The following is a 24,253-nucleotide window of genomic DNA, read 5'->3' on the forward strand; positions in this document are numbered from 1 at the left end:
CAGGAGAGTACAGAGATTTTGTGAGTGCTATGCTGGCCCTGGGATGGGACGGGACGGACTGTGTACAATACAAAGGAGGAGAAGAGGCTTGCTCTTCCCCTTTTATTCTCGCTGCTTTTGCTCTGGCTGCTGCCTTGAAGCATTGCCCCTGGTGCCATGGTACCCTGCCTTGGAGCCAGCTGATTGTGGACTGAAGCCTCCACAAACAATGAGCTAAATAAACCTCTCCTTCCTTCATTTTGGGTGTCAGGTATTTTGTCTCATGAACAAGAGAAAAGTAACCCAGACAACATCACTTGGGAATCTTGGATGCCAACCGGAGTTTCAGTTCAGGGAAGTGGTCAGTGCCCTCATCACCAGCGAGGTGTGGCTTGGAGCCTGATCCCTTCCTCAGGAATCAGCACTGCTCTGGTACTCAGACATAGGGATGGCCCCTAGAGGATTCTTGAGCACAGTTGTCAGTAGTAGGCTCTGTCATCCGACGCTGCCAGCATCTTTCTACCAATTGCTAACTGTACCCATTTCTTCCTAATAGCCATTATTCAGAGTCACTGCAGGTAATAACTTATATGTGTTTATTTTTCAAATCGCATTTAGCGTATTTTTTATTCTTAATGAGAAATCCATTTGATAGAGTATCTTTTCTGGGTCTAATGAATGGTATAATAAAGGATTGTAATCTGTTCAAACCTTCCTTGGCTTGCTCCTTGAAAATTTTAGCCTCAAATCCTGACTAAACATGAATCACAAGACAGAAATGAAGGTGAGAAAGACGTGTTTAACCAATCCTTAAAACACAAACCAAAGAAGTCCTACTACAGACTTCAGTCTTACACGTTAAAATAGAGGTGTACAATCTACAGCAGGAGGGCCCAGACTGGCCCTCTGCCGCTTTATATCAATGAAGTTTTATTGAACACAGTCGTACAGTGTAGCTTGCTCCATGAGTGGCTGAGACACCAACGCCACACAGACATCTGTGCCAGATTGATAGGCCCAACAATCTTTCCCTTTTCAGGATCTTGATCCAAAAATCCATAAAAATCAGCTCTACTCAGAGATCTATAAAGACAGGTCTGCTATGAGAGTTTGGGGAAAACGTCTTGTCTCTTAAGAAAGCAACATAGGAAGACTTTCATCCTTTTTGCTAAAATTTAATGTTCCACAATAATGCTCTGTGGAAAGTCAAAGATCTCTCTCGGCCTGTGCTGTGTGTGGTATGACAGCCACCAGTGATGTATGCATCTCTGCTTTAAAATGTGACTGGTGGCCCTGTACATGTGAATTTCGAGTTGATTTAGCCTTAACTAATTTAGGCATGAACTGCCATGTATGGCTGGGAATTACTGCTCTTGAAATGCATAGTACAAGTACTGTCATGTTTTCGTGCCAGGTGACCGCTGTCCTATAAGCCACAGAAGTCAACATTTTAGTGATAAATGGCAAATAGGAACAATGGAGAAATCCCACATTCTCGGTACAGCTGAGAATCTCTAACTAAGCACTTTCCATTGCTACCTTTCCTCCAATTTCTTGCTAGGTATCTATGAAGGTTTTGTTTTTCTACTTAGGTCTGGATTTCTGTTGCAAGTATTCCAACTGATAGCTCAGTACTTATTATTGTGCTGCTCTGTGTTCTCTGTGTACTATGTCGTTGTGAGAGACATGCCAACCATTTCATTTGTCTTTCTCATGCTGCTTAGAGTACTGGGCAGCTACACTGTTTGTGTTCTTTGAAAAGAATTTAGAAGCAGCTGGAGACTTTTCCGTTTTGTTGTCAGCAGCAGTGAGGAAAGGAGGAACTAGATTAGAGCTAGGATACTCAGCACAATAAGATATCTGGACTAAAGGTCTACCTCCTCTTACAGATTTTCAGAAAGCAACACTAGAGACGATCGAATAAGCAATGGAGAAAACTCAGCTGCATGAAAAAGGAAATAGCTGCTTTGGCTGTCAGGTGTGCCAAGACTGCCTGAGTACTCGCTCTGCCCCTCCTGGTGGGACATTTGCTGCCAGGTTCCATCCTCTTTCAAGATGTTCCTGAATGCCCAAAAACTTTGCTTGCGTACCTTTGAGGTATCTCTACAAATACATAGCCTGAACAAGAGCTGGAGGTGCCGGGTACATGGACCTCTACATGAAGCAGCACTGAAGACCACAAAGTATTTGCAGAGTTCTTCATTACAGAGTGTAGAATTCTAGTTGTTCTGAACTGAAGGTAGCCTAAGTCGAATTTGTTCTGAACTGTGTCTATTGGGTTCCATCTTCACAAAGGCACTGAGTGGTCTTCACCATCATGAAACAATCTGCAGTGGTTTTCTAAAAAAAAAAAAAAAAAAAAAAAAATCAGTGTAAACTTGTTCTTGCTGCATATGAGACAAGGTAGAATCACTTTTTGTTATTATCTTACTTGTTCCTGTCAACAGTCAGAAGAGACTGGAAATATTTTGAACCATAATTTGCAAATGAGGAAACCACAACACAGTACTCAGAGGACTGTAATCTCCCAGTCACAGTCAGAGCTCAGGGGTTGTTGAATTTATATTTAGAATAGAGTGCAATTTCAGGTCTGCTTGCATACCTCTCCTTTTCCTGAAAGTCTGTTCTTTGGCCTAATTTAGTATTGCTATGCCTGGCATGCCCAGTGATTCTTTTCCCCAGACATTTGCCTTTCTTCCACTTTTACTATTTCATCTAATACAAAATATAAAAGAACACATTAAATGATTACTATTTATTTCTTATAATTTTCATCGTCTTCAAAAATGTGGGCTTTGTGAAGGTGGAGATTTTTGTTGAGTCAATTCACTGCTGTAATCCTGGTACCTGCATGTCACAGATATTTAAAAATTCTGCATTGGATGATTGAATGGGGTCTTAGGTTTGTCTTTCTTTGATTATTGTTGATATTAAACTTTTGACAATAACCTGCCCATTGCATTTTTTCTCTTCGAATTGTGCTGATTCCCACTTTGAGCAATGCATTCAATCTGGCCCCCCACATAATACAAACTTCTGCTGTGACACCATTGTAGAGGAGTCCCAAAGGTCCCTTCCTAAAGCCCAGCTGAGTGTACATGCTCCTTGGGACTCTGGACTCAGCTTCGAGCTCCTTGCTCTGCTTCCAGTGTCCTGGCTCGTGTTTCAGCAGGAGGGTCCCAGGGGCTGGACTATCCAGAGGGATTCGGAATCACTGTTGCTAGACTGCAGGACCCCACTATGGGTTTCAATATGAGTCTTCATGCAATCTGTGAGTCTTCATCTAGAGAAGCCACTTTGCCATCCACTGGGACAGTGATGGTGAACCTTCCAGAGTTTTCAGTGTTAACACACACGTAACTATGAAACACATGTGATAGGTTCGCCACCACTGCGCTAGGAGGTCAAGGCATGTGATATTTACCACTTTTAAGACTGTTGTGTGACATGCTTTGTCTTAAATGGTGCTTTTGTTTATCAATATTTTCTGTCTTTGTATAAAAGAGAGTAACTTTTGTTGTGGAAAACACTTTTCTTAGTTCTAGAGTCTGCACTGATCTCTCCTCACCCCCTGCCTCTCTCCAGGGTTCAAATCCAGGGAATTTCTACCAAAAAGTGTCAACCCCAGCTCTTTTTAATTTACTTTGAGACTCACGAATTCATTCAGACTGGCTTCTAGCATGTAAACCTCTTGTCTCATCTTCCAGAGTAGCTGGGATTATAGAAGTAGCTGAGATTACAGGAGTATCTGGGCTAACAGGAGTAGCTGGATTATAGGACCACATCACAATCCCCTGTGACATGGATGTATTTCTTAGAAGTTACATTTTTTCTTATAAATTGCTCTTTCTCTGACTGTAAAACATTTATAACTCACCCCAAATTTTAACTTATTGACAAAATATGTAGAGTCTGAGTTCAGTTTTGTGTTTGATGTACATTCTAATTCCCTCTCACGAGAAACACGTTCTCACATCCCTAAGTTCATGCAAAAAATAACATCCATCACTTGTCTAGTTTTTGCCGTGGGAAAGGAAATTTACTGTACCCGTCTTCAGTACCTTGCTCAACCTTTTCATGTCTGAGGATTTCTGTATCAGTTTTAAAACTGTGAGTGAAACACCCAATAGCTCCTCATATCTCTGAGTTCCTCCAAGATGTCCTGCATCATGTCAGGCCAAGGATGGGAAATGAAATCACCACGCGTCAGCCTTGTGGAGTGCTCTGCTCCCAGGCCTTCAGCGCTTACTGTGTGTCTGTTGTATGTGCAAGCTCTCCCTGAGGGCTGCTGAAAAGTGGCTAAGACACAAACCCTCCTGTCAGAGTTGAAGTCTGAGTTCAGATGCTCAGGTCCAGGCCTCAATTCTACCATCTGCACACCTCTGTGATCTGAGGAGCAGCCCCTTAACTTCTCGAGTGCATCCCCTTTTTCAGGGAAGTTGCCAGCTCCCCTCTTCATCTTCCCCCTGAAACAAATCCTGCTCTACTCTCGGTCTGGGAACCTGGCATCACAAGTCTTTATATCTCTCAGGCCGAAAATATTCAAGTCATTTTTGCTATTTCATTTTCTCTATACACTCCTGAGGCCCATTAAGCATGCATACAGTCAGTTGTTCTTTCAAAATATTCAGAGCTTGATGCTTCTTAACCACACACACACACACACACACACACACACACACACACGCACACACGCACACACACATGCACACACGCACACACATGCACGCACACAGTTGCTATTTATGAAAGGACAATGATTGGAATCCAGCTTGTCCCTTGGGAGCTGCATTTGCACCTTCTGGACAAATATCAGAAAAGCTGCTGATTGTCATTTGCCTTAATTGGGCTTCGTACTTAAAAGCAGTTTCACGTTTACAGTAAAGCTAAGTGGGAATGACAAGGTGGTCCTGAGTCCCTGTCCCCATGCGCAGCCTCCCCTCTACCAACACCCAGCGCCACAGTCCTATGTCTGTCACTGTCAACCAGAGTCTGTGACTTATATTAAGCTCTCTCTGATGTGGCATATGCTGTGGATTTAAGCAAATGCATGGCGATGTGTGTTCAGTATTTCAGTGTCACACATAATCACTTATCTTTTAAAACTTGGCTGGTGTCCTTTTTTCTGTAGAAATGGCCCCAGGGAGTTGTCATTCATTCAAACACAATTTCCAATTCCTCATGGACCCAGGATTACTCCAGCAGCCCCGAGTTCCCTCTGATCTCAGACTGATCTTTCCCGCACCTGCCATGCACTCTGCTTCAGCCACCATGTGAACTCTCTCTCTCTCTCTCTCTCTCTCTCTCTCTCTCTCTCTCTCTCTCTCTCTCTCTGCAGTCTCCCTGTGCACTGGAGACCTTCACTGCACTCTTTCCTTAGCCACCATGTTCCTAGTGCTTGCATCTGCTCTCCTTGCCTTTCTCCAACTGACCCTGAGCCCAGAGTCTGCACCCCCTGGTAAGGATGAGCCCTAAGGCTTCTGTAGCACCAAAGTCACTTTGAGTCCTCTTCTCCTTTCTCTGGAACTTTAGCCCCTCCGAATGCTTAACATACACTTGGTGGCTATGGGTTTATTGTCTATGTCCAGATGCACTGCAATCTCATAAGGATGAAGATTCTGCTCTGCTTTTTTATGATTACTCATGAGCTCATAAATTTCTCTGTGGTTTCATTTTTCATCTAAAAATGGATAAAATGACAATTTAGCATTGCTGGAATGAATAACCACCAATGTAACAATGCATAGAACTTCACTTTCAAAAATGGGGGCTCAAGTCCTCAGCAGCGAGCTCTAGGGAGCCTCAGGACAGCATCAAGATGTGGGTGTCCCTCCTAGGGCTGAGACACTTGCTGAAAAGTCATAGAGAAAACTTTTACCATCTCACAATCTGGTGTTATTTCACACCTGTCACCAGCACGTGGTGAGTGGGAATACGCAAGTGACATTTCCAGCGTGAAGACTCCAGATCATCTTCCTCTCAGGTAAAATGACTGATCTTATCTTTCCCTTGCAATACTGGCATTTCAATAAATGTTTTCAAAACTATCACGCTAAAGGCTGGGGCACAGTTCAGTGGCAGAGCATTTGTTTAGCATACGTAAGGCCTTGCCTTCAATCCTCAGCACAGAAACAGACACAAAAGCAATCAGTTACTGAATTTAGCCATTTGTTTGGTGCTTTGAGCTGTTGAGGCTCTGTGTGGTGTAGACGTTAACTTTCATTTATCACATTTCTCCTGGATATCTTGCAAGAGTGACATTCATGTGTTTTGTTTATTTTATGGTTTTCATACTGAAGTATTATAGAAAGTGGAATTCACAGAAGGAGGCTTTTTTGAGTCAAGCGTGTATTGAGAAAGTGGTGGCAAGGCGTTTCTTTTAATACAAAATAATTCCATGCATTCCTCAATTTAAATTTCAGTTTCACAGAGGAAAACAAATGTTTATATTCCAAGTCACCTCACATCATGAAATTTTCAATTTTGTTTTAAAATTTGTTTTCGATTGGTCACTTAAATATTAAATATGCAAGAGGACAGATTTTTCAGTGAAGAATCTCTATCACCATCCAAAAATAACTTAGAGGCTCATGATTATACTTTTAAACAGTTTCAACAGCACTTTCTGCATTGATTTTTATCCATTATTAAAATGAAGGTTACCTCTTAAAGTCAGAAGGGTTACGGAAAGAGAAAACAACTGAAATGCATTTACCAAAAGTGCAAATGAAAAGATTAGTAACATCTCCTACATCCCTTGTTACATTAAGAAAACAATTACAGAGCTATTGCACCTTTAATGCAGAATCATTCTTAAAGGCAGACACATACTTTGTTATTTACCACCAGCTGATAAAGAAGCACATTGAAAAATCTGAATTTAAAATATTCTGTACATACAATTCACATGCTTCTTGGCACTGGCAAAGAGCAGAGGGTTTGATAGTAATAGGAAAGAAAGGAATAGCAAGAGTAACAGGTAAAGCAGAGGTAAACACAGCGTGCATAGTCCTTGCTAATACGCATGCCACACCTTCTTATCTCAGTTTTTCAGGGAAAGAAATGGCATTCTAGAGTGTTAGAATAAGCTAAGTCACAGGGGTAGGACCAGTGGCTGTCTGTGAGACTGCGTTTCCCCTATATCATGGGTCTTTATGGGATGCCTCGCCTATTTATTTATTTATTTACAGGGTGGACATAAAAAATGTACACGGTCCACGCACTGAAAGATGAGCAAACATCACAGAAGTGCATCAAGTGTGATAACATTCAGTCAAGCCATTTCCAACTACTCTGCAAAACTACCACTGTCGTAATTCAATACAATGTTCTGAATTTTCTGATGTGTATAATGCTAAGTGAAATAAATCAGACACACAAGCTTAAATATCACATGGCTTCTCTTTTATGAGAAACCCAAAATATAAGTAAATTTGAGAGCAATATGAAGTATAGATTATTGTAAGCAGGGAGACAGATCTTTTGCAAAATGAAAGGAGACAGAGAGACTGCGGGAGAAAGACAGGAGGAGAGGGGGAGGAGTGCACAAAGAATTAAGATTTGCTCTGCACATGTACCAAACCCCCGCTGTGCATGTGAGTGCTGTCCTACAAATGCATACCAATTACAATAAAAATTCTAAACCTGACAAATAGCCTTAATTGAAAAAAATTACAAATAACTTTTTTGACATCTAGACAAAAAGAGATATGTATTATGACCTGACCAAAATTGGTCTACATGTTCTCCTTATCTATCAGTACATGTCAATAAATAAAAACATTCAACATACACAAACAAGGATGCACAACAGCATCCAAATCTAGTCATTTTCTCTGGAAAAAAATTAAAATTTCTGACCAAGTGGGTCCAATGTTTGCACGGCAATGATTGACAAGCACCAGGATCCCGTGGCATTCAGTTCTTCCTGGTTCTCCCCTTGTGACAAGCAGGGCAGAGAACAAGAGTCAGCTGTCACATATCACCCAGGCCCCAGGTGATCCCCTACAGGGCCCCAGGATCATTTGAGTTTGGATTCTCTTCCTCAAGTTGCTTTTCATTTCCGGTTCTGTTTGGACTACCTTTCCTGCCTTGAGGCATTGAAGTGTCTCTTGTCATTGCTATTGCAATGCTTTCATGACCATCTGCCTCAGTTACTGCTCCAACACTGAGACCCAGCACCTAAAACCCACCATATGAAGGAGAGGTGCACTTGGCACAAGGGTTTTAGATGTTGTGGTGCGTGCGCAGTCAGCAGGCTCTCAGGGAAGGACAGCTTGGTATGGATCTTGCAGAGGAGGAAAGCTGCTCTCCTGGGGTGAGTAGGAAGCAGAGAGAACAGGGAACCCCTGGGCAGGGAGCCACAGCCTTGCAGTCACAACCTCACTGTCCAGGTGACCTTCCCAAGAGCACCCTGAGTTACCCAGCTCATTAACAAGATAGCCCACAGATGGGTATAATGTCCCCGGTATTCAGCCACCTTCCAGTCCCCCTTTGAGTCCTGGGGCTTTGGGGGACAACCTTGTTCTCAATCATAATGCTGTCCCATACATATATTCGCTGTGTTTGTGCTGGAATAGATGAATCCCTGGAAGTGGGGCTGCAGGGTGAGCAGGTGTGCACATTTCACACTTGGCTGTTTGCTCCCTTAGGTTGATTCTGAATGTGTTACAGGTAAGAGTTCATCAAAGTGTCTGCCCCCAAGAGCCCATGAGTGGGAAAAGCTACTTTAGTATCAGATGCTCAAATGTGGGAACCACTCTGGAGAGTGTGTACATTTGACAGTAGTGGAAGAAATAAAGTACTACTGACTTTGTTTTTAAAACATCAAGTCCACGCTGAACCTTACTTAAACTGTCAATGAGGGCTATGATATGATTATTCTTAATTCTAACTTAAGACAGCGGGGAGGAAGCTGCCGGAAGGTGGGCGCTTCGTAGCTTCTACTATCCTTGGTGAATACAAAGAAGAACCTGAGAAAGCCAATCCCTGTCACAGGGCGTTACACCAAATGTGACTCCTTAATCGTTCCTAGCTTTTGACCTATTGTTCAAATACATTTAAGGGAAAAAATCCCCCCTGAGAAAGAAATATAACAAATACCATTTAGAAAATACAGAGAGATATAAATATAATTACAAGAAGAATGTGTTACTTCTGCCAAATTGTTGGTGGAAATCTAAAAAGGAAATCAAGGCTTTTTTAAACCCATCAAGAAATGCTCACTTTACAAAGAATAAATCCTACATAAACCTAACCTCAAGTGAGAAGTGTAGGAAATTACTTGGACATTCATCTCCTAAGAGAACAACCTGAGTGCAGGAGTGTTTATTAATGTGCTCATGTGATACAGCATAATCATCAATCTCTATATTTTCTGTATCAACAAGGATCACTTCTTTTCTTTGATCCATTTACTTCTTAGCAGCTCATTTTAAGCAATTTGTATGTGTCTCCTTTAGGCATAATATCTTGAGTGGCCCTCACCTTCCTTCAGGTTTAAATAGATTTGACTTTCTTTCCAGAAAATAATTTGCTTATCCAAGTGGTCAAGTCTACAAAAAAAATTGCAGTCTGTACTATATAAGAACATCTCCACCTCCACAATGAATACTGTAAGACACAGAGTTAAAAATGCTCTACACTAAGAAGGAATCTACTTCTGTATATTTTCCAAATCATTGCATTTTTGAATATACCTCTCTTACCTTTTTGGTATGATTTTTTGATAAGTCATTTATGAGAGTAAATGTCTTTCATACACTTTACAACAGACTTAATGAATAAAATCAATACTTTACTTAAGCTTATTCTGATCTGACAAGAAAATATTCTGCAGCCACTTTTCCCTCTCATAGCTTCTGCAAAATGAGCATTTAAAGTACTATGAAAATGAATGCAAAATTTTGGAAATGAGAATGAGTATTAAACTTCCCAAAGTGATCTGCAGATCTCATTTTGCTTAAAAACTGAATTTTAAATGATCCCAGTATACTGAAGCAGTAGAAGTATTTCTCTTTCCTTGAGGACTTACTAAAGGTCTATTATGGACTGTGTCCTACATAACATGTTGCATGGATATTACAGACAATCAGTTTCTTTCAAATCTGTGTGAGGATAGCTATGCAGAATACTACAAAGAAAACTTCAAAATTATTGACCTAATCTGAACAGAGGAAAGAAAGGCGAACAAAAAGGACTGCTGATAAATATTCAACTCTTAGCTTAAAAATCAACTGCCTTGTATGTTTGAGCCCCAAAAATGTGGGAACTGGCTACAACTGGGGACAAGGTATCGTGTAGCGAAATCCCTAATGCAAATCTCCTAAAACTGCTCAGCTTATCATCTCAGCCTGAATTGGAGGATGCACAGGCACATGTATCAAGTGCCAGCCTGGCTCAAACAGGGAGGCGGGGGGGGGCACCCAGGGTGGAGTAGATGCCCGCAAACTGTTGGAGAAGGAATGAGTGTAGGAACAGTCTTTCAACGTTCTCTTAGCAAATGCCTGGGGAAGACCAGGAGTTTATTCCCAATTTTTATTTCAGGGAGGAATATAAATTATGAAGAATAAACTAAGTGAAGGCTCTTCTCTCCAGGTGTTCATGGTCCAGCTCTAGACCAGAGGTCAGAACACCATGATCCAAAGACCACAGCCTGTGGCCATTTTGTGATGAAGTCTGTGATCATTTACTTCAGCTTGGGACTTCGTGAAAAGCCTGAATTTCATACCATTGGGCTCTTGGTCTATGCTGTTTGTCCTCAACTCTGTTCCAGTAGAGTCTGTGGCAACCTTTCATTTAGTAGTGTTGATTTTGTTTTTAATAAAGGAAAACAAAATGAAAGGAAAAAACAGAAGAAACTGCCTGAGCCTTCTGCATGCGAGATCCCAGCAGATTTTTGTATCTCTTGCACTTCTTGGGAAGGTACTGTGGACCATACTCGCTAGTGATTTTCAAGACTCTGCAAGCACATTCTTAGTCTGAGGTGACCAAAAAGCATTGAACCAGGTGCACTTTGTCTTCCAGTATTTCCCCATCATATTTGAGGATAAAACCCCTGATATGTGGCAAAGGAGTCTCCAAAATCACTGTCACCAAACTATGTGGAAGATACTTAGAGAATACCAGTCTGTCCTGTACAGGTTTCAAATACCCACAATGCATAGAAATATTTTATGTCATAAACTTGAGCTAAAAATAAAACATGACAACAATATAAAGAGGGAAACAGAGGGAAGTGAGTGATATGGAGAAGATTAAAGACACACATATTCTATGCTTGTATCCACTCCCCAAGCTGAATATAAACATCAAGCATTTATAAAATAGAAATACAAATTGAAAAATAAATAACTGCTCTAAGTAGTGAGGGCATGCATTCTTAAAGATAATAGAGACAAAATAACTTGCTAGACTTGCAGGTCAAGAATATTAACCAAGTTCATCGCAAATGATAAACAAACTTAGGATTCTGTCTCTACCAGCAAGGAACCTGTGTGCTGCCTGCATCCAAATGACCTGGAATTTTTATAAAAGCTGCTGATGTCCAGGCTCCACTCCACACATAAGATGTCAAAACATTTAAAGCCATGAAGTGGATCGAGATTTCAACAAGTACCCAAATAACATTCGTATGTTTTATTGTCAATAAAGCAAGGACTCAGAAAGATCACTATATATTGCTCAACAGAGAGAATTCTAGGGCCCCTAGCTCGTGACATTCCTATGTTCCCCAAAGATTTTCCACAATTGGATATCATCAAAACCTGGAGGCCGGCTGCCTTGGGATCCCATTAGCAAGGTCACAAAAGCAGATTAATTTTCTAGGAAAAATCACAAAACAAAAATCTACATGAATCAGAGAAATCCCTCTTCCAAATTACTAGAAAACTAAAAAAACAAAAAACAAACAAACAAAAAAAAAAAAAAAAAACAGCATTATTTCCTACCAGTCTATGTGGTTTTTCTTAAACTTTCAGTTCTCCCAGATTTTCTTGGCTCCTAATTATGAATGCAATTTCACTTACCTTCACCAATATTTCAATATTTTATTGTATTTTATAGTATGCAGTCTTTCTGTTTCATAGTCATTAATCCTTATCTGCCTACTGTACCTAGGCCGGAAATTGCTCAGTTTGATTCCACATTGTGGGACACAGTGGGGACAGCTTAATCTATTTTTAAAAATGTGTGTGACATGTTTGATTTTCTAATAGATAATGTCAAGTAGACGTTGACATATGTGTCAGTTTTGTAAGTGGCCTTATTCATGGAGAAGTGACTAACAACAGGAATCAAAAGTGTCTTTGAACTGGGGCCAGGATACTACTCCTTCTTTGTTTCGATTACATATAATGGTGTCAGCAGTTTTCAGAATGAGCTCTTATAATATTGAGAAAGAGCAGACTAAACAATGAAGCCGGGAAAACAGAACAGAGAGTGCGCTTGTTTTCCCAACCAAATCGTCTCAGGCGCAAGTTTTCCCACAGCCTTAAGCTACAAGTTAATAATTTGAACAAGAAGAATAGTGTGAACATGAAGAGAGGTTTCCCAAGTTGAAAATGAAGCCATGTGTATCCTTAAATTCATAGATGAAACATGAGTCCTGAACTTGACACTGAGGACTGCTTGAAGGAGCTCCCCAGCATGTGTTAATGCCGTGTCTCTCTGTCCCCCAGGAAAGACAGATGATTAGTAAAGAGGAGACAGGTATTTTACACAGCTGTATGGCAAGGCTAGCAAGAACAGAGGGAATCCTTGGGGATATGAAAACTCAGGGAAAAATACCCCAGAATATTGTAAAAACTTGAGGTCAACTTCTTGGGGAATTTTCAGTGAAAGGCCAGACTGAATTGAAGAGCCAGACTGAAAGGAAACCCAAGAATGCTTGGCTTAGATACTGGGTTCTCAGCTAAAAGTGCGAAGGAAGAGGCTGCAGGTCCCTCAGAGGGAGACCTGGCTGCTGGAGGAACTGGGTTCAGGGTCAGGAGGTCACATAGAGCTGACAGTGGGAGTCAGGAGGGAGACACACCACTTGGACAGAAATCTCTGTGCTTATCAGAAAGCTTTGCCCAGTTTTGAGGGCAAAAGTAGAGTTGAAAACACAAGAATAGAAAGCAAAAGTAGAAATGGCTTGTGGCTTAAATCAGTATAGCACATGGCTTGTGGCTTACATCAGTATAGCACACAAGGCGAACTTCATTGGATTTGCAATTTCATAAGCACAAAAACCTGTCTTATGTCCATAGAAAACCCTATTCTTTGCAGGAGAATATAATTATTACTTTCTTCATGGGGACAAAAATTATATCTTTTATTTACCTTCTGTGATAAATTCAACATAGGCACACGGAAGAAGTCAATAATGCCATTATTTTTATAAAGCTAAAGAAAGACTTATTGGCTTTAGCTAGATAGAGAGACAGAGAAAGAGAGAGAGAGAGGATTGAGTATGAGAAGATAGCATATTGATATAGCGTGTACTAACTATATAGGTATTAGGTGGGTTTATGTAGTTTATATAATTATACATAGTATATATTGTATCATATAATCTCCATAGCAGCTTAAATATAAAAAAATATATGCATTAATTAAATATCAGAGTCAACTGAAGACATCCTAACAATATAAATCCAATCCTGATTTCATTTAAATTCTTTTGATCAGAATATGTGAAGGTAGGACTGTACCTTAAGGAATTTCTGGTTTCTTTTTTGTAGCCTATCACAAAGTCCTGGGAGTCACATCGTGGAAGACCCTCACCTGCTCAGGACAAGCGAGCTGACATCACAAAGCACCATGGCTCCCACGGGACAGCTCAGTGCCACATGTGCATCATCACCAGTGCTTCTCTAACCACTGCTTCTTCTACCAAACAGCCTCATGTTTTAAGCAACAGACACAAGCTACAGCACAACAGCTGGGCTGAACAGTGCATGATTTAGAAAATATAGAAGCATTTTACAATTGGTTTTCACGTTCCTGGGAGTTTTAATGAACACACAAATACACACAAAACCAGAAATCTAAGAAATACAAGGATGAGCACAGCGCATCCTTTGAGCTAACATTCTGAGAGGCTAAAAGGGCAAGGGTCTTGGTCGTGAACTTTCAGATATTCCATGTGGATCTGTGGCCTTTTTGCTTTGCAAGTGAGTTGTTTCACCTGACATTTCCGGGATCCTCTTCCATGTCCACTCTTCTGAGCACTGTCCTCTCCCGAGCATCCCTGTTCCTACAAGGGAGTAGCGTGTCTCAGAGTCACCCTGAAGTGGCTGTGGTCCAGAGCAACAGCTTGGCTCCTCTGATGGTGCAATCACAGAGACTCAGTGCACAGTCAGACATCATGAACGATTGAGAAGGGATGGAGGAGACCAAATGCTAAATTTGCCTGAAATACTGTTCTTCCAAAATCTGCTTCTGTGGTTGGATTTTATTGCCCTAAAATTCGGTTGCCTTCGAGCTGAGTTCTAAGCCATTCTTTACATCAAATAGGACAAACATTCTATTACTCCAAGAGTAAATCTAATTGTTTTCATTTTCCTTTCTGTCTTGATTATTTTGACCAACTTTTAAGACAACCATATTTAACCTTTATTTTAAAAAGGCAAAAAAAAGATATAATAGAACTATAGAACTATAAGTTATAATAAACATATGATGAAATTATTGTCACAGTTAAAGACACTTTGCTATTAATTGTCCTCAAAATACACATCCTTTCTTAGAACACTCATCCTATCATCCTTGGCACTTCTGAAGCAGTTCTGGAAGTCTTCTTTCAGGATTGTCTTTAGTTATGCTGTCCTGGCTGCCTTAATATCCTGAATTGATTCAAAGCAACTCCCTTTCATGGTCATTTTGACTTAGGGAAAAAGTCAGAATTCACACAGTGCCAAATTGGGTGAGTAAGTTAATGTTCCACCTATCTGTCTTTGACACTAGATAGTAGCACTGATGGCACTGTTGGTCACACCTGGTAAAAAACACTCATGAAAGGAGACTTCCAGAACTGCTTCATAAGGGGCTAGAGCAATGGATTAAGTGCACTCAAAGCAAAGGAGAAACAGAGTCATGGCAATATGTCTTTTACTGTAATAATTTTTTTTAAATGTAACCATTTGGTATGTATTTCAATCCCACCTGGTAGAGGGCTATTTAAAATGAATCTTAAAGAAAATGAATCTTAACTTTCCACTTCTTCCCTACTTCTGCAGGCGTAGGACATTTGCAGAACCTTGAGGTGTCTGAGAAACGCACCTGAGAGTTCTTTGCTTTAAGGCACCAGTATCCAGTGTGATTCAGGCAGCAATGCGACTGCCTGCTGTAAATCACTCGGGCTGAGAAGCAAGTTCACTCAATGCTTCCTCCTTCATCTACCTTCTTTGTGGGGAGAAATACCGATTTTCTTTTTCTTTGAAGAAAACATGGAGAAAAACCATGAGATTTTTTTTTCTGTCAAATGGTCATAGTTGGTATTTGAAAGAAAAAGTGAACAGGAAGTGAAATAATCATTTTTTTTTTGGTAAAAATTGCTATAGAAACCACTATTGTTACAAGACTAATAAAGTTACTATCATATTGCTATTTGCTCCTCAACAACTTGAATCTGTAAGTGGACAGCCAGGAGAGGACTACGATATTCCAGGTTTCTGTTTAAGTTCAAAGATACAAAAACATTTTATTGTCCCTACAATATTAATGCCGTTCACCAAGGGTGGTTGCAGTTCTTCATGGTACTGCTCTTGCACTGAACATGAGAGACATAACCATGGACTTGATCCAGTGTTCATGTGGAGTCACTGAGATTTTGAAATGGTGAAGTCTTCAAAGAAACAGAAGATCAGAACCCATTGAAACCATAGGGAAAAAAAGAAGTCAAAGAAGGATGTGAATACTTTAATATTGCATGGTTTAAAAATAAAAGGTCCTGCTGGGCATTTAACTCAGCAGCATATGTGCTGCCTGGCAAGCACAAGGTCATGAGTTTGATCCCTGGCACAAAAATAAATAAACAAATAAATACACAAATAAACAAGGTCTTTAAAATAATTTTAGATGGGATGGGGTTAAAGCCTGCACTGTCACTGTGCTTTGCTTTTTGAAACATGGTTTCAACCTGAAGTGATGACACTGTTTCTTCAGAGTGTAAGATTCCCTGGACACAGTCAGATCTGGAATGATGACAAACATGTCCCCCATAGCTCTGATTGGCCAACAATCTCCCTCTTATTCATCTACAGCCAGTGAGACATATCACAAAGATTCCATTGCAGATTCAATAAAAAATGTAAATGAGCAAAGACAAGAAATAGCACTCATGAACTGTAAACCCAGGAATTAAATGATGCCAGCTTTTTGTTATGTGTCTCAATATTTTGTAAAATACACGGCAAAAAATGTGGTTTTGTGTGTTCTTATGTAACCACACACATATACATATGTCCATGCATAGAGAAATAAACACATAGCTGGGAATACTGAACAACATACTTTAAAGGTTTCCACACCATCAGTTTTCTACATTGTTTCTATTTCTTGCATAAATCTCATTATACTGATATTTTATGATTCCTTTAATCCATATCCTTGTTTTGTTATGCAAGGATTTTTGCTCTTATTTTTTCCTGCAGTAAATAAGCCTTCGATGAATCTTCCTACAGAAAGTGTTTAATTTTTCCCTAGCATAAATGTTGAAACTTGGTTACAGCAAGATCAAAGAGGCATATCTCACCGTCTTTATCACGGGAGGAAAGTTCTGGGCTGTTGCTCACTGATGGATAGTGCCCTGTGGATAGTGCCCTGTGACTTAGAACTGGATCTTTCCACATCATGCTGTTAGAAACTGTAAACAAATGTTTACAAGACCAGGGTCTGAAGTGGTTTTCCCCTACAGTGTGTGATGACAAAAAGGTTCAACAAGAAGGTGAAAAACAGATGACCTGTCAAGAAGTTTTCAGAAAATGGCCCTGTCATTAGGAGAGAACATTTGTCTTCCTGTTTTTCTCCTCAAGCCCAACTATTAATGCTGAAATCTGAGTCAGCCTTCAAAAGACAGCTAAAATATTGCAGCCTACTAACACCTTGATGATCAGAAATTTTCTCTCCATGAACCCTGCAATGTTTCTTCTACCACAGCCCCTCCCTTCCCTGAAAGCTTTTCTACACAAATTTAGGTTTCTGTGCTCTCCTCTCCCCAGTAATCTTCAACCAAGACAGTACTTTTTCCTTCAATTTTCTTAGCTGATTCAGAAGAAGAATATATGTACATTAAAAACATAAAATACGATAATTTTACAAATATATAACTTTACGATGTTATAAATGAGGATGGGAGAATCTCAAGTAATCCAACCATACAAGCAAACCAATTCCTAAGCACCATTGCTCCTGGAGATTTCTTTTTTGACCCCCTGGATTTTGTTTATAAAAATCTCCTTGGTCAATAGGGCTCAGAACCAATACTTCAAGTATGCAAATGATTCCAACCTCCTTCTTAACTTCAGAGCATTCACTTTCAAATACTTCTTGCATTTCTCTATCCAAAGGATCATTTGGTTCCATTTCTTTGACCTTGTTTCATGTCCGATCTACATCTCGCTCCCAGTGAATCACCCAGCACTTCACAATTTTGGACACCTTCGCATGCACGAGGTATAAAATACCTTTCTTTGGGTCACTAGCATGCCCCAAGGTTTCTGCTGAGAGCTCATGTCTCTTTCTGATCCCTTGAGATGTCTTCCTGAAGGAAATGTGCAAGTGATTTTTCCTTCCTCAGTTGGAGGTGGACAGCTCAGCTCCTCAAACCACACACAGAGAGGTAGATTTTCAGAAAAAAGTAAGACTTGTCCTATTGCCAAGAGGGCCAGAAAATGGATTCCAATACCAAACAATAAGGTGCGTATCTTGCTCTGTCTTCTCCATCAGCACCACATCCTCCAGGCCCCCTTGCTCCCCTTCCACAACATGACCTTCAAAGTAATTTCCTGAGTGCCCCTGTCCTGTCTCATGCAGATGCCTTCTACATGCAATTGGATGATCAGATAAGATCCCTGATCATACAGAGTCAGGTATGATAACACCAGTCTTCATGCAAATACCTCACTGGGTACCTACAACTCTTAAAATTATTTGAATTCCCATCATCGACTGCTGACTACATTAGGGTTCCTTTCTGCTCCATCTCCAGTTATTACCTAAGCTGAGCTGCACAATTTTCCCCAGGAGACTCACTTCTTAACTTGAGCTTAACTGTTCTCTTAGTGGGAATATTTAGATTATATAAATTTCCATGGTCGTTGTTGCTATAAGCCTATGGCTTCCTCAGATGGATGTAATTACTTTTGAATTTATATTCCCATCCCATTCTGCAAACATTCCTATTAGGTACAGATCACATAGATTTGTAGAGTTTAGGTTTGCAGTTCAGCCTTAGCTGACTGTGAGTTGTCAAAATTGTCTTCTCAGCAATCCAGCAGTATATGGAAGTGTTTTGCATAAAACACAAACTCAACAAACATTTGCCAAATTGAATTTTTAGACCTCTAGGAACAGAAATACTTTAGAGTTGTTCAGATTATTTTCGTTGATTCAATCAGCTTCAATCACACAATGTAACTATACCAAGGAGTTACAAGCTACTGTCCAATCTCTGGCATTTTTATGTATAGAGCAGTTCATCATTGGCCAAAACTACTGGGAAAATACCACACTGTTAGCATGATGTATGTTTCTAGACTGTTTTCTTCTGATCCAACATATTTGTTGAACGCCTAAGCCCAGTCTACCATTGTCAACTCCGGGTTTATTGATGTCTGACCTAACAGGACAACAGTGAAACTCCCTTGTCTCAAAACTGAGGGCCATGCATGGCCGTTTGTGATGGAGTATCCAGGAAAGCCAACCCTGAAGCTGCGATGTGGTGCTTTCTCAAAGTGCGGAGGGTATGATTCCAAGTTGCAGTGCACTCTGTTAATTAAACAAGTCTGCATGCTCATAATTTAATTTACTGAAAGAATTCACAAGAGGGATGGGAAACTGGGTTCCCTTGCTTCCCATAAATGTAATTGACATAATGAGCAGCTTTCCTTTCTTTTCAGTCACAATGCCTTACAGTAATACCTGCCTCACGTGGTATCAAGCTCTCTTTGAGTTCCGTGGAGAAATAATTTTCTAAGTGCAGTTCAACGCAGCATAGATAGATATCATATGGCATGAGAGACTTCAGGAACAGAAGAGATGAAAATCACTTCAATGAGCATGGTGGGTGGAAAAGGTGAAAAACTGAGTCAAATAATAATTTACACGAACATTTGCTACATATTTCTCTCAAGCTCTTGGTGTTTTCTGGAAAAGCTAGCAGAATTTCAAATGCAAAGGAAAATTCTTAGACAGAAATATAAAATATATGACATTTTACTTTAATTAACAATTTATAAAGCATGGTTATATGCATTAACACACTAAATGTTTTATGCATCAAGTTGGTAAATGAGACATTTTATCATTTTCCTCATCATTCCCTTTTATATATGATAAAACCAAGAGCCAAAGGAATTAGTAAATTGATCAGGCTCAAACTGCTAAAAAGGAGCACAAATCTGCACTTGAAACCATGCTTTTTTATTGCTAATGCTATATTTTCTTGCTTTTAATTGTAATTTTGTTGCAGCACATACGGAAACCATAATCCTACATATTGTTTCATAATCATATGACCCATGAATGAATACAACAAAATAAAAAAAACAACTTCTATCATGCTGTTTATTTTTTAAAAAGAATTTCAATTTATTCCTGTTGCTAATCACTGCTCAATCATGTATCTTCATCATAATTTTCAAGTTCCTCTAAGATGATGAATCTTTTCATTTTCTTAATTTTAAAATGATACTTTGGTCCTCTCCGATAAAATAACCAACAAAAGAGGAGATGTGCACTTTCTATTTTCTGAATGCCTTGCACTGGGTCCCAGTTTAATTCCCTTCTTTTATTTCTCTCATTTTCCTTCTGGTTGGTTGTTTTGCTTCCTAGATAATTATCTGTAACCTTTTCAGATTTTGCATGCAATCCCGTTTCTTTTTTTTCCTTGGGCTGCATTGTTCACAGTCATAAAGAAAAATAACCAGGGAGCTAATAAATGTCATTTTTACATGTTATAAAAGCATTTGTAAAACAGTAAGCAACATTCAAGTATCTTTAGAATTGGCTATTTAAGCCTTTAATATGTGGCACTGAGAAAAACAATACTTTGAAAGCTTTCACTTCATAGCTAAGCTATAGACATTTCAGCATGTACTGATAGGTTGTGAACACTTATAAGAGAATGAAACAAATTAAACGACAAACTCCTACCAGGGTTTTAAACATAATATTTTAGTAACTGCTTCATTTATCAAATAAAAATAGAATACTAAGCAGCTACTCAATTAAATCAGATTTTATTATTTCTTACATGACTTGGTTAAAAAAAGTAGTAAATATACAAAAAAAGATAGATTTTTCCATTAATTCAACATATTTCACAAATATTTAGATTCTCAGTTCAGCATCCATGAGAAATTCAGAGACTCTGTGATTTTTTCTACATGTCTGGAATGACCTCTGGTACCCACTTCCTTTCTTGAAGGTTATCTGAAGATAGTAAGCCAGGAGTTTTTGATTTCCAGTCCTTCCTTCATCTCTTTTGAGCCTTCACCTCATTTTCACATGCAACTTACGTTTCACAAATCTACCAGCTCAGGGAAGGAAAGATACAACTAGCAAAACTGCTCATTTCAAGCAGTTTGTAAGAAAGTTTTTAAAGATGTGGCCTGTTGATACTCAGAGATGATGTCCAGCTCCATGTGAGAGAAAAGTGCTGCTGTGGACTGAATGTCTGTGTCCCCCTAAACTCCTATGGAGATATTTCAAGGTGGGGGTGGTAACGAAGTTTATGTGAGGTCATGAGGATGGGGCTCCTTGAAGGGATTAGTGCCCTCGTAAGAGGAAGAGACACTGGAAATCTGCCTCCCTTCTGTCCTGTGAACATAGCAAGGCTGTGGCCCTGAGCCCCCCAGGACCATCTCACCAGAACCTGGCCAGCAGCATCTTGGTCTTGGGCTTCTTAGTCTCTGAGTTTTCAGAAGTAAACTGCTGTGTTTTCAGCTCCCTGACCAGTGGTTATTTTTCTGTGACATCCCAAGGTGAGTGAAATAATACCTTGTTAAATAAACCAATTGCTGTCCTCTGGGATTGGTGAAGAGAGACATAGAAAGAGACAGAGACAGAGAGATACAGAGAGAGAGAATGAGAGAGAGAGGGAGAGAGAGGGGAGGAGAGAATTAAGATGTGATGAGAAAGTGAGTCTGCGTCCAGTTCTCTTCCTGTTCCTCACACCCTTCTTTTATCACCAGCTCCACTAAAGGATGAATTACCACCCAAATCATTGTACGAGTGTAAAAGCAGAAAATATCTGTGACCCAAATCCCATACAGAAAAAGAAGAAAAGCAGCAGCTTGCAGAACTCACTGAACATCAGTGACTTGAACTTGGACTTGAAGACAACATGGGTGTGAGCAGCACAAGGGCACCAGTGGCCCCATACATCCCTCAAAATTGCACTAGTGTCCTAGACTGCACTCACTGATCATCTGGTGCTTCCCACAGCAACGGAAAGTCTGTCCCACTGCAGGGACAGGCTGCAAAGAGAGGCCACAAGGCTCGGGCGAACACATGTACTCGCAGGTGACAATGTGTGCCACCCACCAAGTGGATGCTGCACCTGAGAGCTCAACAGGTGTGTGCAAGGCCGGATGGACATCACCTTCTCCATAAATTTTAGTAAGGACCAGATAACTAAGACCAGGGCTTCTTAGCCCTGTTCATTGATACGAAAATATCTCCAGCATTGTAGCTCAGTTCTAGGGAGACTGAACCAATCTTCACTTGACTACATAAAATTCATGCCATTGAGGTGAGTGTGAGACTCAAAATAAACAGGGGCTTCAGTTATGAAGAGTCAGACACCCACCTTTTTGTCCTGAAAATACTAACACTTGCGCTAGGTACGTGTGCTGTACACAGTAGTATGGATGCACAACTGGGTTCCTCAAGGATAGATATGAAAGGTTTGATGATGGTTTATAAAGAAAGCATAAGAAAAAGAATGAGGTAAAAGTGAAGACTTCTCCTGTAGGATAAACTTTTGAACAAAATTATAATGTATTTTCATGCTATGGGAAAATGCTCTCATTTTCATTCCATTAGATTAATGTGAGGTGAGTTTACCATATATATGATTTATGGTCACTTTGCAAAAAGAATATGAACTATGGACATGAAACGTGGAGGTAAGAATTTTAGTTAGGGGGTCATTGGTCATTGCACTTATTTGGGCAAGGAATAATGAGGTGGAAAATTACAGAGTAAAGGTAAATGAGAAACATTACAGGATTGAGTGCACAACATCTGGCCTTGCTTCGTGAACAATCACAAGAAAAGAAAGTTTGCAACTCAGAGTTCAAAAGCCAAGAGTGCATGGCAACTCATTGTATGTCCTCATGAAATAATTGCATTGACAAAAAGGAAGTGTCAGCAGGCGAACGGCATCAGGACACTGGGCATTATTACTTTTAGGTGGTGGGAGGACATCTAAGATGATGGAAAGCAACAATCAATATGGAAAACATTTAATCGAGGTAATTGTTGAAGAAAAAGAAGGAGACGGGTTAATGAATTCCAGAGCAGAGGAACATAATTAGAGGAAGAGAAAGATGGTCACGCTGGGAAATAGTGTCAGCTCTTCCCTACTTTGAGGGCCAGAGAAAAGCACCTCTTTTGATTACTGAGAAGTGACCATAGTTGGTGTGACTGGCTGAGTTTTGATGCTTAGATGGGTGGGTTAACCCAGCAATGTGTTAAGAGTCACTGCTCACCAGTGATGATAGTGCCACTAAACACTGCGTGTTCTAGTTCTTTCTGAATTTTCTGTGAAGACTAATTTCTTGTTTTGTTTTGCACTTGTTTGTTTTAATTACAATTTCTATCTATAGTATCACATCCTCAAATTTTTATTTTCCAAATGGTTTTCCACTTTAAAGGGGCTAAATAAAGTTTCTGACTGAGCTATACTTGTGGGAATCCTTAGATCTTTTTATAGGAAGTTATTTTCATCAAACAGAGTGGAGAGTCAAGTTTCTAGTTGGAGAAAATAACAGAGACATGCAAATTCAGGATAGAGCGCTGCAGCATCATGATGTTAGCAGAGAAAGAAAATTTTCAGTATTAACCATGAATCATCTGGGTATCTGGAAATGTTAAAACAAAAGATGCTCTATTAACCACACTTTCATTTCATATAGTGCAGTGTGGAGTGTAAGTACAGACTCACCAGTGCTGAGAATGCTTTCCACTCATCCGAATCCAGGTCGTCTTCTCACTCTGACAGACAAGCAGGTCGTCCCCCTTTGGGCCCCTCGCAGTTAGCTGTGATCAGAATACTGAGCTATATTAGCAGGAAACGGAAGTGGTGTACAACATTTCCACGCCTGAGTCCCTTGACTTTCAGGACCTTCCTGTTGTCATGGTCCACATTCTTTCCTCTCTAGCTATTCAGGCGGATTCAGCTCTAACATCTTAGGTTTTAGGGATGGAAGAGCCTCCATCATCTCAATTCTTCAGGGGTTGGCAAGGAGCAGATCCCCAGCACAGACTCCTCGGGTTGGAAAATGGTAAAAAATAAATAAATAAATAAATTCCTACTGCGTTTGAATCTTTGTGCAGTTGGAGGGTGATTTGTTATGCTATGTATTGCCTTTAATTCAAATACTTCCCATTTCTTTGCCAGTATCATCTCTCTCTGTCTCCTCTCCTTCCTCCCACTCTCTATTTAATCACCGTGTTCCTCCTCCCAGTGGTCCCTTGCTGAGATGAAGGTAGAAACATTAATTATTATTCTTGTACCTTATTGACAGACATACCTATTTGCATAATTGACTTTTGTCACCTTGCTGGGCACCTGACCATGGGTCTCCAAGTACCAAGGCATCACAAAAACTCACAACTGACCTGAGTGTGTCAGCTGGGAACGTGACCACCAACATCTAGCTTCAAAGTCTCATCATCTTTTATTGTTGCTTCATTTGCTTATTTTATTGCATTGCTGCTCTCATATAAACATTTATTTCTTATCATGTTCCAGAAGTGATTTGATTGAAATCCCTTCCTGGGCCATATCCCTAATGCACAAGCAGGACTGAGTGTAATCTTCTTCAAAAACCTCACATCAGAGGTG

At 40.0% G+C, this 24,253-nt stretch overlaps 1 long non-coding RNA gene across 1 annotated transcript; it reads right to left on the minus strand.

Annotated features, from left to right (window-relative positions):
* Positions 1-758: 758 nt before the first annotated feature.
* Positions 759-23,439, minus strand: LOC134475584 (uncharacterized). The gene is made up of 2 exons (XR_010046757.1): positions 23,351-23,439; positions 759-2,319 (listed from the first exon to the last, which is right to left on the minus strand). It is a non-coding gene; the product is annotated as an uncharacterized LOC134475584 (long non-coding RNA).
* Between the last annotated feature and the right edge of the window lie 814 nt (positions 23,440-24,253).

Source organism: Cavia porcellus, unplaced genomic scaffold (genome assembly GCF_034190915.1).
Source record: "Cavia porcellus strain 051 isolate PalLab524CR breed Dunkin Hartley unplaced genomic scaffold, mCavPor4.1 scaffold_4, whole genome shotgun sequence".
Taxonomy (NCBI): domain Eukaryota; kingdom Metazoa; phylum Chordata; class Mammalia; order Rodentia; family Caviidae; genus Cavia; species Cavia porcellus.